General features: G+C 37.9%; 1 protein-coding gene and 1 long non-coding RNA gene across 2 annotated transcripts in view; both read left to right on the forward strand.

The window, feature by feature from the left end:
* LOC134795192 (neurobeachin-like) overlaps nt 1-16,517 on the forward strand; it is an 868,575-nt gene that overhangs the window by 386,091 nt on the left and 465,967 nt on the right. The window lies entirely within an intron of this gene.
* On the forward strand, nt 6,723-8,002 carry LOC134794993 (uncharacterized). Its single transcript, XR_010144749.1, has 2 exons — nt 6,723-7,387; nt 7,810-8,002. It is a non-coding gene; the product is annotated as an uncharacterized LOC134794993 (long non-coding RNA).

Genomic DNA, 16,517 nt, shown 5'->3' on the forward strand with positions numbered 1-16,517 from the left:
TAGATATCCAAGTCACATCTAGTCGATATCTACATAATGTAGATCTAGTTGATCTCTAAATCGTCTCAAGATCTTGTGATTATCTCGAAATCCGAATATGCCTGTTAGTCTTTGCAATAGGGGATAGGGCTTACAGATTAGATAGATAGATAATTTGTTTGCCAAAATACACACAGAATATTCAAATACATAAAAACTTTTTACAAAAAAAATCAAACCGACTTCAAAAAGGATGAAATAAAATATTATCTTTTTTGAAGTCTATGCGTTACCAACTGATATGTTTGAAGTCGGTGCCAAGCCAAATTTTGAAGCATACCATGATTTTGGTGCGATTCGATAAGGATGTACGTTGGATTGCCTTACACGACGACAATGAACGTACTTTCTGTAGGTACAGTCGACGTTAAAAATATGTTTACACTTTTCGTCTTATTACAAAGGAGTAAGGTGCAAAAGTGTAAACATATCTTTGACGTCGATTGTATCTAAGAACACACCTCAGAACACACGATCAAACCTTTTTGGCGCAGTCTGTACTTACCATGTTTATGGGCACATTAGTGGAAATCCAATGCATTTTTTTTCCGTCGAATTTTTTAAAGAGCATTTCTTACTAATGCTCGAACAGTCTATATCACGCAAGTGTGAGATTGGGACTGCGTTATTTCCCGTCCCTTATCCAGAGGACTAGGTACATTTGAAAATATAAAACAATTCAAGAAATTTGCCTTCTTGCCAAATTTCACCGATAGCTGTTCAGTTGTTTAGCCATGAAAAGGCGACAAAGAGGCAGACAGAATTACTTACACATTTATAATAGTTATTAGTACAGGTGCTAATGGGATTTATAGCCATAAAGCTGATTATTTTTGACTGGTATTGTTACTACTTGGCTTGGCACCGACTTCAAACAAATCAGTTGTTAACGCATAGACTTCAAAAAGGATAATATTTTATTTCATCCTTTTTGAAGTCGGTTTGATTTTTTTTGTAAAAAGTTTTTAATTTTCCATTTTTAGTTTTAACGCATTGTTAAGAGCGCGACGCATGAATGAAAAACAAGATCATGTTTAACACTAAATTCATGTACCTACTTTAATAAATATGTAATCAGGAATTTTCTCGATTCCGTCTGAGAAATTATAATTCTTGTCACTACTTCCACTAAATCCATCCTCCGCCCCGATCACTCAACCTCACAGCGCATCAACCCCTGATCCAGGAACCCCTCGACCCTGAACCAGCAACCCTTCAACCGCCATTCCCCGACCCCTTAATCCCTGACCCCTTAACTCCTAACCCTAACCCCCGATCAGTAGCCTTACCAGCTTACCACGAGTTTGACATTGATATATTCGCTAGCGTGTGTGTAACTTACTTTCTTTGCATCTCGCTCGTACTGGCATATTAGTGCGAGCGAGATGCATAAAAAGTAAGTTACGAAGACGTTAGCGAATATATCAATATCAAACTCATGGTAAGGATACAGTCGCACTACATCAAATTGGTGGTTTTCGGAAGCAAATGCTCGAGTTACTTTAGAAAACACCGAAATCACTTTACACGTGCCTTTAAGAATTGAGGAGTTCCATCAATTCCTCATGGATTCCATCATCAGACCAGAACCAAAAATAATACGGAAACACCTTGGAGGTAACTTCTTCCAAACAAAAAAAGAATTACTCAAATCGGATCACAGGTGCCGTGCCGGAGTAATCGCTGAACAACTACATTTTAAAAAATCATCATCATTATCATCATAACCATCATCATCATCAGGTCTACTTCATCAAATTGGTGGATTTCGGCAGAAAATGCTCGAATTGCTTAAGAAAACACCCAAATCACCATGCTTGTGCCTTTAAAAATTGAGGAGTTCCCTTAATTCCTCATGGATCCCATGATCAGAACAGAACCAAATTAATATGGGACCAACTTGGAGGTAGCTCCTTTCAAACAAAAAAAAGAATTACTCAAATCGGACTACGGATGTCGGAGTAATCGGTGAACGTACATAGAAAAAAAAAACATAGCCACAACCGAATACAGAACCTCCTCCTTCTATGAAATTGAAGTCGGTTAAAAAATGACATTCATCACGGTCATTGTGGCACTCTTTGGGGGAGGCCTATGTCTGTCTCCTCTGGCTGATATGGTGATGATGATGATGAAAAATGACATAAGTAAAACGAAATTGTAAGTTACCAGTGTGGACGACTGTATAAAATAAATGGTTTGGCAACGGACAGCGAAAGTTAATACAACCTTTTAATCGCGGTGGCGTTTTGACAAGTGAGAGTGTCAAATGTGAGCGCGGCGCGAAATATATGAGGGTGAATACAAAGTGAGTTGATAGATGGAGTTATTTTAAGGAGAAACAATCTTTTATGTAAACTTCCCATGTCGGGTAACTGTTGGGACAATGTTCTTGTATAAATGTCATCTTCTGTACAAGTGTACACAGTTTGTCAATAAAGTGTTTCTATTCTATTCTATTCTTTGGTGTGCAATTCAAACGAATTTTAAAAGCGCTGTGAAACAAATAAAATAAGAAAAAATTAAATCAAGTTCTATTTTAATGTAGATGCCTTGGTTTGATAAAGCTAATACCACAATACAGCGTCACGAGGACTTGCCCCGTGTAAATGTGTCTTAAGAATGAGGAACTCCGCGATTATTTAGAATATCTGATTGAATTCGGGAGGCTCCCTTCACCCCTGCCCCTCCACCCCAGAGCCGCCGGTGCTTTGACGTTTATTTGTGACAGGCGAGATTACTCTGTTAATTCTCTGCCGCCCTGGTGTATTTAAATTGATTTTATACAATTATTTATTGCCTGCAAGTCCTGCAACCGTCTGCCCTCAGCGTAATTCGAAATAAAAGCAAAATAGAAAATTCAGGCCGCGGCTGGTGTCCGGGATACCGGGATTGCGAGTTCGAGTCTTGCGCGAGACAGTGAGTTTACTTTAAAACTATTTTCCTTTAAGTATTTTGGTATCATTTGTAGAAGTTAATGCATAATACAAGGCGCATTTGCAGCATAAAGTGGAAATGGAGTGCTGACCGGCGCCTAGTCGGGGTGACAATCGCTCATCGAAAAACGCAAAACGAAAAAAAAAACATACATTATCCTAAGGACTATCCATTCCATTATCCATTGTCCTAAGGACCAATCCTGCCAAAGGAAATCTCTTGTTCATGCAACGCCGTGGTTGACCTTTTTATGCTCTGAGCACACTCAACTACCTGTGTGGCTAAATGTGCATTCGATTGTTATTATGCCTAAATGAACGCCACTATTTAACATTAATGCTCAATAGTCTGTCCACACATTTACACCAACAATTTATTGATTCCTACTATTCATTTTTTTTACGATTCAAATATTAGACTTATGTATCTCAGTACTTACATCTCTTTTGCAACAATATGTTTACAAATAAATAAATTTTGATTTTTGATTTTTTGATTTTTTGAATATATCAGTGAGAGCGGGATGCAGATATTGGTACCTATGACATTGGTATAATATTTTTAAAATACGAATACTCGCCACGGAAATGCAAACCGGGCTAGTGACGCTGCGGCCGTAAATACTCGCGTCGGTCGCCAATGGCCGCCATTATTTGCCCAGGGCAGCGATCGCGGCCGTCAATGACTGCTTTTATTGGCCTAGGCCGTTGACAAATCGCGGCCTGCGAGCTACATTGCCAGCGGCGTATTCAGCTCTCCAAAAAAACATACACAGTGGCTCTTTGAAAAACTATTTTTTTAAGGTTGTCGAGTGCCGGCCCCTACGCTCTGTGTTCCAATTGCTTGCGCAAGCGCGACTGAGTTTTAGCTGCCAGTTTAACGTGACCTCAAGGTCCGTAATCTCCGTATTACGTATGTGTATCCAAGCAATCAACTCACCAAGCGATTTGGAATGAAAACTCAATGCACGTCGTGTAAGTCGTGTTGATTTAAATTGAAACTAACACGATTTTAACTCATAATTTCATTCAGAATCAGTCCGTCCACTCCGTCAGTCAGTTAGGTCCGTGGTCTGCCAGTGACCACGGACGTAACGTCACGTTCGAAACGTCAGGCTAAATAATAAAAGTAAGCTAAGTGGTCGAATATAACCCATACACCTTTGTCGACCGTTGCAAATGTGGTTGTTAAAGGAATTCGGAGTCGAGAGGTAACCGTACCCCAACCGCTGCTTTGAACTCTATTGCTTAGGTAATAAAGGCTATAATAACTAGCTACTGAAGGCTATTTATTCGACCCGTACCTAATGTGCGTTGATAATTAGGGCCCGAATGGCTGACCATCTGTATGCATGAGCGAGCTGACTTATACAGGGTGAGATGTTCGGATGGGTCATATAATTTTTGAGTAGTACGGCCAGCATCAAATAGTGAGGGCTAAAGTGAAAATTTATCGTCACACACCTTTGTTAGCATAGAAATAAGATATATTTTGCCTCTTTACAGAAGTGTAGTAGGACAATTTTACACAAATCGACCTAGTCCCACCGCAATAAGGCGTAAGCGCAATAAAGCCCGTGTCGTGTGTTCAGTCGACGTCAAAGATATGTTTACAATTTTCGCCGTATTACAGAGGAACAAGATGCAAAAGTGTAAACATATCTTTGACATCGACTGTACCTACTTGACGACGATGTATTGTCTACATATAAAACATCCATGACTGAGGAACAAATATTTGCAAGTGATAAACACACAAAGAAACTCCCTTAATAAATAGGATTCAAACCCATGACTTCCTGCTTCCTACACTGTTAAAAATTATGTAATTTTAAATTAAATTATGTAATTTTACATGCAAAAAAATTACATAATCCTGTAAAATTCCCGAAAAATCTGGGAAATTTACGGAAAAATATGACATTTTACGTAATTCTCGTAAATTTTAACGAGAATTACGTAAAATGTCATATTTTTCCGTAAATTTCCCAGATTTTTCGGGAATTTTACAGGATTATGTAATTTTTTTGCATGTAAAATTACATAATTTTTAACAGTGTAAGCAGAATCACAACCAATGGGCTAGGAGGCCGTCAAGATGAAACTAACATGTAGTTCGAATCGGCCCCTAGTGTGTGTAGTCAGAGTCACTATATGTAGAATGTGGAAGTTAACCAGTCAGGGCCATTCCGATTAAATTTAAATTTTACTGTCCCTACCCGCATTCTGACCGCAGTGTGTCCGAAACTTTCGCTTTATGGACCCCTGTAATGCATGAAAAGGACCCACAGATATCCATTCAAATAGACTACGCAATAAGTCATCTCACAGGATAAACAGTCAGAACAGTCAATCAAGAACTCGCAGAATGTGGTCAGAGCAAGGTAATTTGTGGCGATTATCCGGTGTCTTTGTTTAACCTAACTTTATATCATAGAGAAATAATTAAGCTTATATATTACTCTGTTTCTGTTCACATGTTTCTTTGCAATAATGATGATTTGCATTCGTGCCAGCGACCATGATTTGCAGAGGCGAAATTTGAGATATTTGTGGTACATCTACATTTAACTTTACACAACAAGTTGTTTAATAAATAAACCCGAACTATCAATGTATTTTGGCATTTACTGGAATATTGTTTGAAGGTGTAAAGTATAGGTGCAGCGCTAATCACAAAAATAATAATCTCGCTGACCATGCGACATCTATTTTAAATATATGTCCGTGGGATAACGTTAGGAGGATTTACGGCGAATAAAATAAATTTCTCGTCTATCAACCCCCCGGGGCAGGATTGTGCGGTATTTTGCTTTTTTACGTCGTTTACACGGAAACTGACAAATAAATAGGTTTTGTGAAAATTACAAGCTTCTGCATGAAACTAGGTATAGTTACGATTACGAGTATTGGTATTAATATTGGTTAAATGTAAAATAAAAGAATTATACATTTTATAACTCTGCTTCAGCTGACTGACTTAATGACTCAGCGACCCAAAATGAGTCTTGGCCTCCGACACGAGTACACGCCAGTTGTCTTGATCCTGCTTCTAACGTAATTAACCTCCTAAGACCCAGAGTCATTTTTGCAGTTTTGAATTTGGAACCTTCTTTTATTCCATTATAGTTAAAAATTCTATTTTAATTTGTTCTTTTTAAAGGAACTCAGGTCTTAGGAGGATGTGACGAACTGCAGGAACGTACAGTCTCTACCCAATATATCGGAGCGGCGGGGGTGCTCGAAAACAAGCTTCGCTTAAGGAAAGTCCCTTCAACTCGCAAATCCGGGGATCTCCTGATTACTCTTGCTCCCCTAGTCCGTGGGTCCACAAAAGTGCAATTACCCCTGTCGGCAATTTGACAAGAGGATGGATGACAGATGACAGATTTAACGTAGGTATCCTTGCTTGGTGAAACTGTTGTATGATTGCAATATTTTTAGTTCTTCGAATGTTACTTAAAAGCTTTTTCTATAATTCGGACTAACTATACCGGGGACGCCGTACCTGAGACATTTCTCAATTTCCAATTATACCTATATATTGTATAAGTAGTTGGACTTTACTACCTATAAATATGCTGGACTGTATAGTTCGGTGGTTTTACGGTATCAATTTATTTAAACTTGAACAGGTGTGATAAGAACACAGACCAACCCCTATAGACCGAGCTTATAGGACGACTCGCGGCCACTGCCCGTATGGTGTATAGGTCAAATATAAGATTGTTCGCGCGCCGCTCCGATCAGCACCTCTAGCACATCTTGCATCCGCGACTTAGACCGCGACTCGAGTCGACATTCCCGCGGCTGTCAAATCTGTCGATTTCCGTAGCACAACTTGTACCCGCGACTGCAACAGCCGCGTAGAGAACTCAAAGTCGCGGCGCGACTCATCAGTGTTCCCCGATGGAATCAAAGTCTAAACATAAATGCTATTTACATGTGACAACACTGAATCGGAAACAGGGTTGCGCTATTTCATTCGTTCTTTGGTGGTAAAAAATCTAGTTTATTGTCGATGGTTAAGTTTTTCCTGTCAAAGTCAAGGAACTTTCAAATTTTGTCAACATTTAATTACGAGAAAAAATATGAAAAAATGTAAGTAATAGAGCCTTATATACTAAATTTTGATAATATTCCTTAAAATATATAATATATAGTTTATTAATTTCTGTTTAATAAACCTTTTAAATAAAATATTTTTGTAAATAACTATAATTAATGGAATTGCTATTATTGGTTTGGTTCTCATATTCCTGTTGTAAATTGTGTTTTTTTTTTCAGAATAAGTCCAGCATTATCCTAGACACGATTGATATCCCAGCACCCAAAGGAAAGTATTGTTAACAGGAATGTGCCAACGGGACCCGAAGTGGAGAGTCAGGAAAAGAAACACACTAGGCAAGCTTGTAGGTTTCAAACGCGGAGCTGTCCGTTTCTAAAGTCACTAAGATGTGAGAAGCGCTTTAGCTTTAAGAACACCACCGAGGAAGTGAACTATTATAATAACCATAATGGTTATGGCGTACCTATCTATAGTTCATATGTTTTTAGCATTAGAAATAAGGTAAACAATCTTGATGTGTCTTTTAATTGAAAAACACATTTTAAAAATAAGTTACAGCAAATATGTAACAATTATGAATCTAATACGATCATTTATATTTTTCTGCTTTCATAAGCAAATATTGTGCCAATAATGGATGGCATGTGTGTGTACTTTGTAACTGTTTATGATTTGACAAATTGATATGAAAAGCTTATTTCGTAGTCCTCGATGAAGTCACGACCATATTTTATTTTTTTGTTTACAAACCAATTTTCTTTCCAGGGTGATATTTAATTGTCCTACGCCGCATGTCGAATAAAAAGGAAGAGAGAAAATACTTTTCAAGGGTAATAAAGAAGATTCTTACAATTTCTCTATTGTGGTTCTAGATGTTAATAATATATTAGGTTTAATAATAAGAAGTCGAATATTGCAAGAATATATAAGGCAAAGCAATATACTATTAATTTAAATACTGCTTTTTTTTTCACTCCTGTATTTTTTACCTGAAATTAAACAAACATAAAGTAGGTAGGTACCTACAACTCCTAGAAGCCATGATTAGCTCCCCAAGGCCCACTTCATACCTAATGCTGACAGCAACGTATCATAGCATGATCGTATCAGGCCCTGTCAAACATGAAGTGAAACATCTAGAACGCGGGTATGATCTAGAGGAGTTTCAATATGGTAGACCATATGATAACCGTACCTATGCTACGCAGACTATGACATGAGCGTAACGACTCCTTCAAAATATTGTTGGTCGGGTCGGTCCAGTCACGTCACGGTATGGTGTTGGCAGGGGACGGAATGGTTTAGTGGGTGATGACTGATAATATTTCATACAAAGCATGATTTTGAGCCGGACATGATCCTGTTACAGCCACGTATTACATCATTCTGTTACAGTACGATGCAGCGGGCACAGGCCACATGTAGGTATGTTTTGTTGAAGTCGAGGAAGGTTCCAAACGGTACCTGATAGTAAGAGATTGTTGAAATTAGACATCTAACCGTGATCCTAAATACTACTACTAAGACTATGGCTTACTTAATAAGTTGCATAGTTTGTTTTGAACATTTGTACCTACCCACCTCATCGGCTTCGTTTATGTACAAGCAAGCGGGCTCCGTTGTTAGGTTGATGAAAGTTTTGTGTAAGGAAGTCTTAGGATTACTTTTACAAACTTACGAACCTGAATTGAAATTTAAAAAATCCTACATATGTACCTATTTACTTAATTGAGTACCTACAAGCTAGCTGTTTGAAATTAAAGTTGTAAACATGATGGGTGTGTTGTGGTACTTGTAGGTATCACCGTGCATAATCGATATAAGAGTGCGTAAAGCGCATTTAGTGATTGTTCCATACTTCCTTATCCCTTAGGGCAATAAGTAATTATACAAATTATATTATTACATAATATATGAAACTTGTTTTTAAGTTATAATTATCATGAGTTCAGTTAAAAAAGTACAAGCAAACCACCCGCGAGAGCGAGTCGCGTTATAAAGTCGCGTAGACTTCAACTCGCGGATTGACATAAAGCCGAGAGAATATTTTGTCTCAAAATAGGCAGTTGTGCTACGGATTTTAGTTCAAAGTCGCGATCGTTGTCATTTTCTGACAGTGACACCTGATCGCGAGATTGTCGCGGCTCTCGCGCGTGAGTTGTGCTGCCAACACGCGACAAGCCGCCAAGTCTCGCCGATCTGTCTCTTCTCGCGCCTGTCGCGGCCAGTTGTGCTAGAGGTGCAGTTGCGCCCAAGGTTACGACCTGTTAGCAGTGTGCACGAGTCTAAGAAAATAAATCGTAAACTATTGAATTCATTGGGAAATCATGGGATATTGCAGCGTAAATGGTGTGGCAAGTCATCTAAGACATCTACTTACGAAACAGATGGAATAACATCCCACAGGAAAGTCAAATTCATTATTTCATTGAATAATGTTTCTTGTCCGCGGGGTTCATTTTATACTGGTCGTTAGCAGAGGCGAAGTATGTCCGTCCCTTTTCGTCAACTTGAAAATGCAATGCGCTATCCCTTTCCCTTTCGACTAGTGATGTGACGATGATGGTTTTTCAGTTGCGGAAACTTCGTGCTTCGTCATACCGTATTGTACCATTTTAGACATAATATATAGGTAATATGTTGTGTAAGTTTTTTAGAATCCTCTAGGCTGGCCTGGCGGAGCAGTTAGGCCGCATGTCACGAGATGGACCTGATGATGAACTCCAAAGAAGTGCGAGGGATCTCGGTGTTGGTTTGTGATAGACATATGTTGTATGGGTTTTTTAGAATCCTCTAGGTGAGCAGTTAGGTCTCATGTCACGAGATGGACCTGATGATGAACTTCAAAGAAGTGCGAGACAACTCGGAGTTGATTTGTAATAGGCATATGTTATTGGTCCATTTGAATATGTTTTCAATACAACCTTCTATGACCTTAATAAAACGGAGAAAAGAAAATAATTGTATGAGACTTTGGCGAGACTTTTTTCTCGTATCGAAAGAGATTGCGATTCTGAGTGGAAATAATATAAAAATTCTAAACTTTAAAATTCATGTTCTGGGTACTTTAAACAGAAATGCCCTAATATGTTAAGTAAACATTTCAGGTACATTGTTAAATTACTTAATGAAATATTAAATTAATCAATATAATTATTAAGTAAGTTTATTCTAAGTATTCTAAATTGGTAACAATTTTACCACAATAAATTTCGGTATCACTGGTAGCAGTACCCACTACCTGTAATGAACATGTCCCATCCCTACGCTTACACGTGTCCGCGCGCCATGTTTGAAACGACCAATCGCAACGCCGTGAGCACCCCTCCCGCACCTCACAGTTTGGTGATTTGCGTCGGGAACAAAATGGCCAATATTAGGTTTCTAGAGGCGGTGTTCTGTGGATAAGAATTTGGGGATAAATACAATCTTACCAAATGAAAACCAAATAAACTTTATTTTTAAGTTGCTCTTAAATCACTATATCAGATAAACTCTTATTTTTGCCAGTATTTTAATGAAAGTACATTTAATCTCGTATTTGTTGTTTGCTCATTATCATTAATAAGTTTTAAAGCATTTTAATCTGCAGCCGCAGTAAGCTTCGGCCGTTTGCGGCTTATTCAAGCTTATTAAAACTTAATTAATTAACCAGCATCCCTCTGACAGCGATGAGACCGCACGTGTTTCCTATATTCGCAACATGACCGCTATGACTGTATAAAAGGATGAACCTATCTCTCTTTTGTCATATTCGCCTAGGGCCATGCCATACAACGAAAAATTGTAAAATTTGTCTGTGAAATTTGAATCTAGAGATGCAACGGATAGTTGTTTGGCCGGATACCGGATACCGGATGTTCGGCCTGACCATGGGCCGAATATTCAATATCCGGCCGCCGAATAGTCGGCCGGCGGAACTCTACATATCGATTTTTTAGGTGCGCATTGTGCAGGTGCATTGTGTTTCGTGGTGAACGTTGGCGCGGACTCATTTCTAGGTTCGATATGAGTGCGCGAGTGAGTGGATGTTTAAATTGTTTTGAAATAATAAACGAGTACCTACGATATGACCGTGACGACTGTTTCTTAAATCCAATTTGTTTACTCCGAAATCAAGCAAAGTTACTATCCGAAATTTTAATATCCGGCCGGATACCAGATAGTGACTTACTATCCGGCCTGATATTAAAATCAGGGCCGGATAGGCCGGATACCGGATAGTAACCGAATATCCGGTGCATCTCTAATCTACAGTGTAAGAAACAGAGTAATTTCTGAATGTACGAGTATTTACATGTGAATGGCGTGCCGTATACGCTTGCGCTAAGAGGGAAGTGCTAAAATACATTATATAATAAAGGTCACAGCCCTCTCTTGAAAGCATTCCCTAACCTTAATGTAAACTAATGATAATACTCCGGCTATGCGCCCTAATGTATGCCACAGCATAATAAATGCAGTATGTAAAACGCATTAGCATTTTAAATGATGCCGTTACGCTGCCCGGAGGACGCAAAGATTGAATTATTAAAACCATTTTTTTCTAACAGTAATTTTCTTTGCGTAAAAAGCTCCTTTTAAGAGGAGGAAAAATTTGGTTCTACCGGTCTGACTCACTTCGCATTTTTAAGCGTATAACGACGGCTACTTTGCGGTCTGTTTATTTTAGTTATACCCTATTTTCAAAGTGGCCGCGCTTTTCCTAAAAGTTTTGACAAATTTAGTGTAAAGTGTAACTTCCTCCTAAATTATTAGATAATGACAATAATAAATGAGATTGATAACGGGTAATTTTTCATCAGTCATCTTTTTGTCAGTTGTCAAGGCGCAAATGAAAATGGTCGCTATTAAGAGAACTTTTATGAAAATACTGTATGGTATTCGAAATACTGTATGTGTAAGGTATTAGATTTATTTATAATTGTTTGTATAAGAAGTTATTTCAAAATATTCAAATATATGTATTTGTGAACTTTTGATATAAGTAGGTATTGAATGTTAGAGAGTGACGAACAAACGATACACAAACACACACACACACATATAAATTGAAACGTAGGTAGTTTAAACACAAACGGCCACCAAATTGACCAGGACCTCATAAACACAGAGGTACCTGTCGGTAAACAGCAGACGCCGGTTGTGTGTTCATGTTAATTTAATTCGAGGCATTACCTCGAAGCCCGTCGGGAGCACCTACCCATGGAAATTATTTAAATTTTAAAGCACGCCATTACAGAGTAATTTTGCAAGGTAATAATTAAAATATAATCTCCTCGATGTTTATGTATGCAGGGTGAAACTAGGTGCAAAGCTTACGTACATATTTGGGAAGGATACGGCAGAGGGGCCATTATTTTGGCACGTATGTTTTTAAGCGTGTGGTTGACATATGGAAAAAATAATATTCTCTAAGAAAACATCGCCTATTAAATCCCTTATTTTATTAATTTTTCTATGTACCTATGTGTATTTTTATGATACATAAAGATATCCAGAGATGGGCCGTAAGTATACTCTGGTATTCGGGTTGTTCTGATATTCGGTATACGGCATATCCCGCAAGTTTTCCAGTGTTGCAACACTGTAAAACTCTTCCAGAACTTTTCAAGTCCTCTCTTTCATTACGTTACGTTTTCCGGTTGTCATTAAACACATAATGAGACATCTTGAATCATGAGATTGTTATAAATTTTTATTGTGACGATCTTGTGACCTGTTAGTTTCTATGGTTTGCCTAGGAAGCGATTCATCTGTAGTTACTAATGAAATTAAATGTTTTCAAATGGTTTATTATTATGATACAGATGAACCTAATAATTCGGCCGAACTACATATTCGGCCCAACTCTAATAGGTAGTAGTAGGTAGTAGTAGAATAGTGAGTTGGAACTGTTAGTAAGTGCTAACTGTAGATTCACCTCGAAACTTATTATAGGTATGCAAGGCTTAAAGTAATTTTCAATAAGTCCATTCCTTATCTTTAAAACAAGGCCCAAGTAGTTGGCTCAGCTAAACGGATTAAAAGTACGAAGACTGCCGTTTTTTCACCGGCGGCTTTCTCGAATTTTAATGACTCCGCCAAACTTTTAATTAATTCGCCGCTTAAAGATACTTTAAATAATTTAACATGAAAAATCGTGTCATAAAACGAAACTTTTTGTTTCGAGGTTTTTAGTGCGTACATAATTTAGGAGGAGGAAATTGGTGAGTTTTAGGGTCGGGTTTGTAAGTTAAAAAGTAAAGAGCCTTTATAGTACCATTACTGACCAAGCGTTAGCGAAACTCTCCGTTCCAGCTTGAGTAATAACGCTTTCGTATGTCGGGATGTCACCTCTGCCGGTTTTCTCAACCAATTCTTGAGAAAATTTTGTGAGCAGCCCGCCTAGCCCAAGTGACAATCGCTTACGCTACTACAACGAAATGCTGTGTGTCTCTCTAGTCTCTATCATTCTTCCATATTAGTGCAACAGTGACAGTTGCATTTCGTTCGCTACGGAGCAAAATGAACAAAATGTTAGTATTGGCATAAAGGATTTAAGTGCCAGTAGGGTTTATGGCACTTAAGACCATTGTGAGTTCGTGGTGATAATGACCCAACGATTTTTAGGGTTCCGTACCCAAAGGGTAAAACGGGACCCTATTACTAAGACTTCGCTGTCCGTCCGTCCGTCCGTCCGTCCGTCCGTCCGTCCGTCCGTCCGTCCGTCTGTCACCAGGCTGTATCTCACGAACCGTGATAGCTAGACAGTTGAAATTTTCACAGATGATGTATTTCTGTTGCCGCTATAACAACAAATACTAAAAACAGAATAAAATAAAGATTTAAATGGGGCTCCCATACAACAAACGTGATTTTTGACCAAAGTTAAGCAACGTCGGGAGTGGTCAGTACTTGGATGGGTGACCGTTTTTTTTTTGCTTTTTTTTTTGTTTTTTTTTTATATGGTACGGAACCCTTCGTGCGCGAGTCCGACTCGCACTTGCCCGAATTTTTTGAAGTGAAAACTTCTTTAGCGGCGCTGAGCACTTTTTGAGGTGGGGTAAAAATGATAAACTCGTAACGTAACGTAACGTAACGTAACGCTGACGTCATGTGTCACGGACAATGTTATTCACCAAAGAACTTTAGTCATAACGTATATTCCAAGTTTAATTCACGGCACCATCTTTCACGCCGTAGGTCTTCGTGGATTTGAACTATTATTTTTGTGAATCATTCCCACACGTAGGAATAAGGTTTTTGATATATTATTAAGCAATGAAATGTACTGTTTAGGTATTAATTATAAATCAAATCGTAACCAACAAGCGCAGCGGTTTAACTGAAAAATTTAATTATGACAATGATATCTTTGACAATTACGTGAGTGACGGATTTATTTACTATGGTTCGATAACTTTACATTCAGCCCAGGAGAGGACAAACTAAGGTCATAAGGATATTTGTTGAAATATCTTCAATCCTCAATTATTATATCGCAGCAAATGTCGGAAATCGTTTAAAAACCTTATATCCAGAAATGCTTTTCGAAATAGAACATTTAAAAAAATGAACAATCCTAATTATACATAGTGAAATAATATTATGCCATATTATGGTAAAATAAGGAATGAGACTGAAAACTTTGTATACAACCCATTGTACCCTTACTTATGCAAATAAATATTTTTATTTTTATTTGAGTACTGCAGACATTTTGGACTAGTTATTGAGTTTTCACTTCTGTCGGCACTCCCGGAGTGCAACCCGTTGTTTTTTTTTAAGCTTATGAAGCTTATCGCGAGTTCTACTACTCACAAAGCCACTAGTATAAAATTACTCTATACCTACCAGTCTGAAATTCAGTAACTTTTTCTACATAATTGTGTCTACAGTAGAAGAAGTTCGTCCATCCGCCTTCCAGGCTTTCTTTGCCCAACTTCAGACAGAACTGCAATAGTTTTGAAATACTGCACTTCTTTGTTGCAAGATCCGATTAAAGCATACCCGGGGAAATTCAAACTTTCCGACGGACTACAGACATTCAGAAACATGTGGCTGATTCTGTTTTAATGATTTGACATATGTAAAATAAAAATAGAATATTACTTTTTTATTTTGTGAAATAATAAAGTGCTAATAAAGTTACATTATTTAGTGACATGACAAATACATAGCAACATTTATACATAAATGCAACACCCAATACCTGGGTAAACATTACATTATAATAATCTTAATATAATAATATAAATGAGATTTATAAAGTCTGCAATGTCAGAGTACTAATACTGGTACTTAATAAACTCATACTTAATAAATAAATAAAAAAGCTTGTCAGGATATCGCCGTCGACGGATACGTCTGGGAGGACATCATCATCAGTAATACTAATAAGATCTAGACATGTAAAGTCTCTCCAAGCGTAAAAATGAAACTATATGCCGGTCTTCCCCACATACCTTAATAATTTTGTTTTAATTAGGTGCATTTATTTAGATCAACCTGTGTCGCCAACGCTGATTGGTGTTCAATTGAAATTTACACTTTGACATCAAAGGCCAATTCAAATATACACTTTGACATCAAAATTATGTCTGCGTATCTCGCTCGCGCCAATACATGAACCAGTGCGAATGTAATAATTTTATTGCGCAAATGATAGCGAAATGACATCATTTATACTTATATCAAAACGTACTTACAAATTGGCTTCAAGGTCGTATCAAAATAAGATAAAACCTTATAAAAATTGTAAAACAGAATAGGCTTCATTATTATTTATGTGGGGGGAGGCTTGTCTTTTGTCTGGTTTGTCTAAAGTTAGTGTTTAGCGGCTGGTAGTTAATGACATTGGGAAGTTTTATTTGAGAGAATGCAACGACAACTCAGTGGAGTGAAAGAAGACGAAGCAATTTTTTTACCGATTCTCGTGTGGTGAGCAGTTTCGATATATTTTTTTTTGGCGATTCAGTTTTTGGAAAATTTTCATAATGGCGGGGTTAGGACTTCTGCATTGTATCAAATTCAGTTCTAAACTCAACCTTTAATGCATTTGTCGCCATTTAATAATGTATGCAGTTACCAGGGCCTCATAACCGTACAAGTAAAAGGAACGGAAATACCAATGTCATCTCTTTGCATTTAGCGGAGGGAGCCCTCCCCGTTATTTCAATATTGGATGCACAATGCACATTATTGCACATGAACTATGCGAGTGCAGCTCAATTATGTAATCGGTTTATTGCCTCGAGCTTTGGAAACCTTCCAGAAAATATCGGCCGTGCCGTATATGCAGTTTTTAGGGTTCCGTACCCAAAGGGTAAAAACGGAACCTTATTACTAAGACTCCGCTGTCCGTCTGTCTTTCTGTCACCAGGCTGTATCTCATGAACCGTGACAGCTAGACAGTTGAAATTTTCACAGATGATGTATTTATGTTGCCGCTATAACAACAAATACTAAAAACAAAATAAAATAAATATTTG

This window comes from Cydia splendana, chromosome 11, assembly GCF_910591565.1.
Source record: "Cydia splendana chromosome 11, ilCydSple1.2, whole genome shotgun sequence".
NCBI classification, from domain to species: domain Eukaryota; kingdom Metazoa; phylum Arthropoda; class Insecta; order Lepidoptera; family Tortricidae; genus Cydia; species Cydia splendana.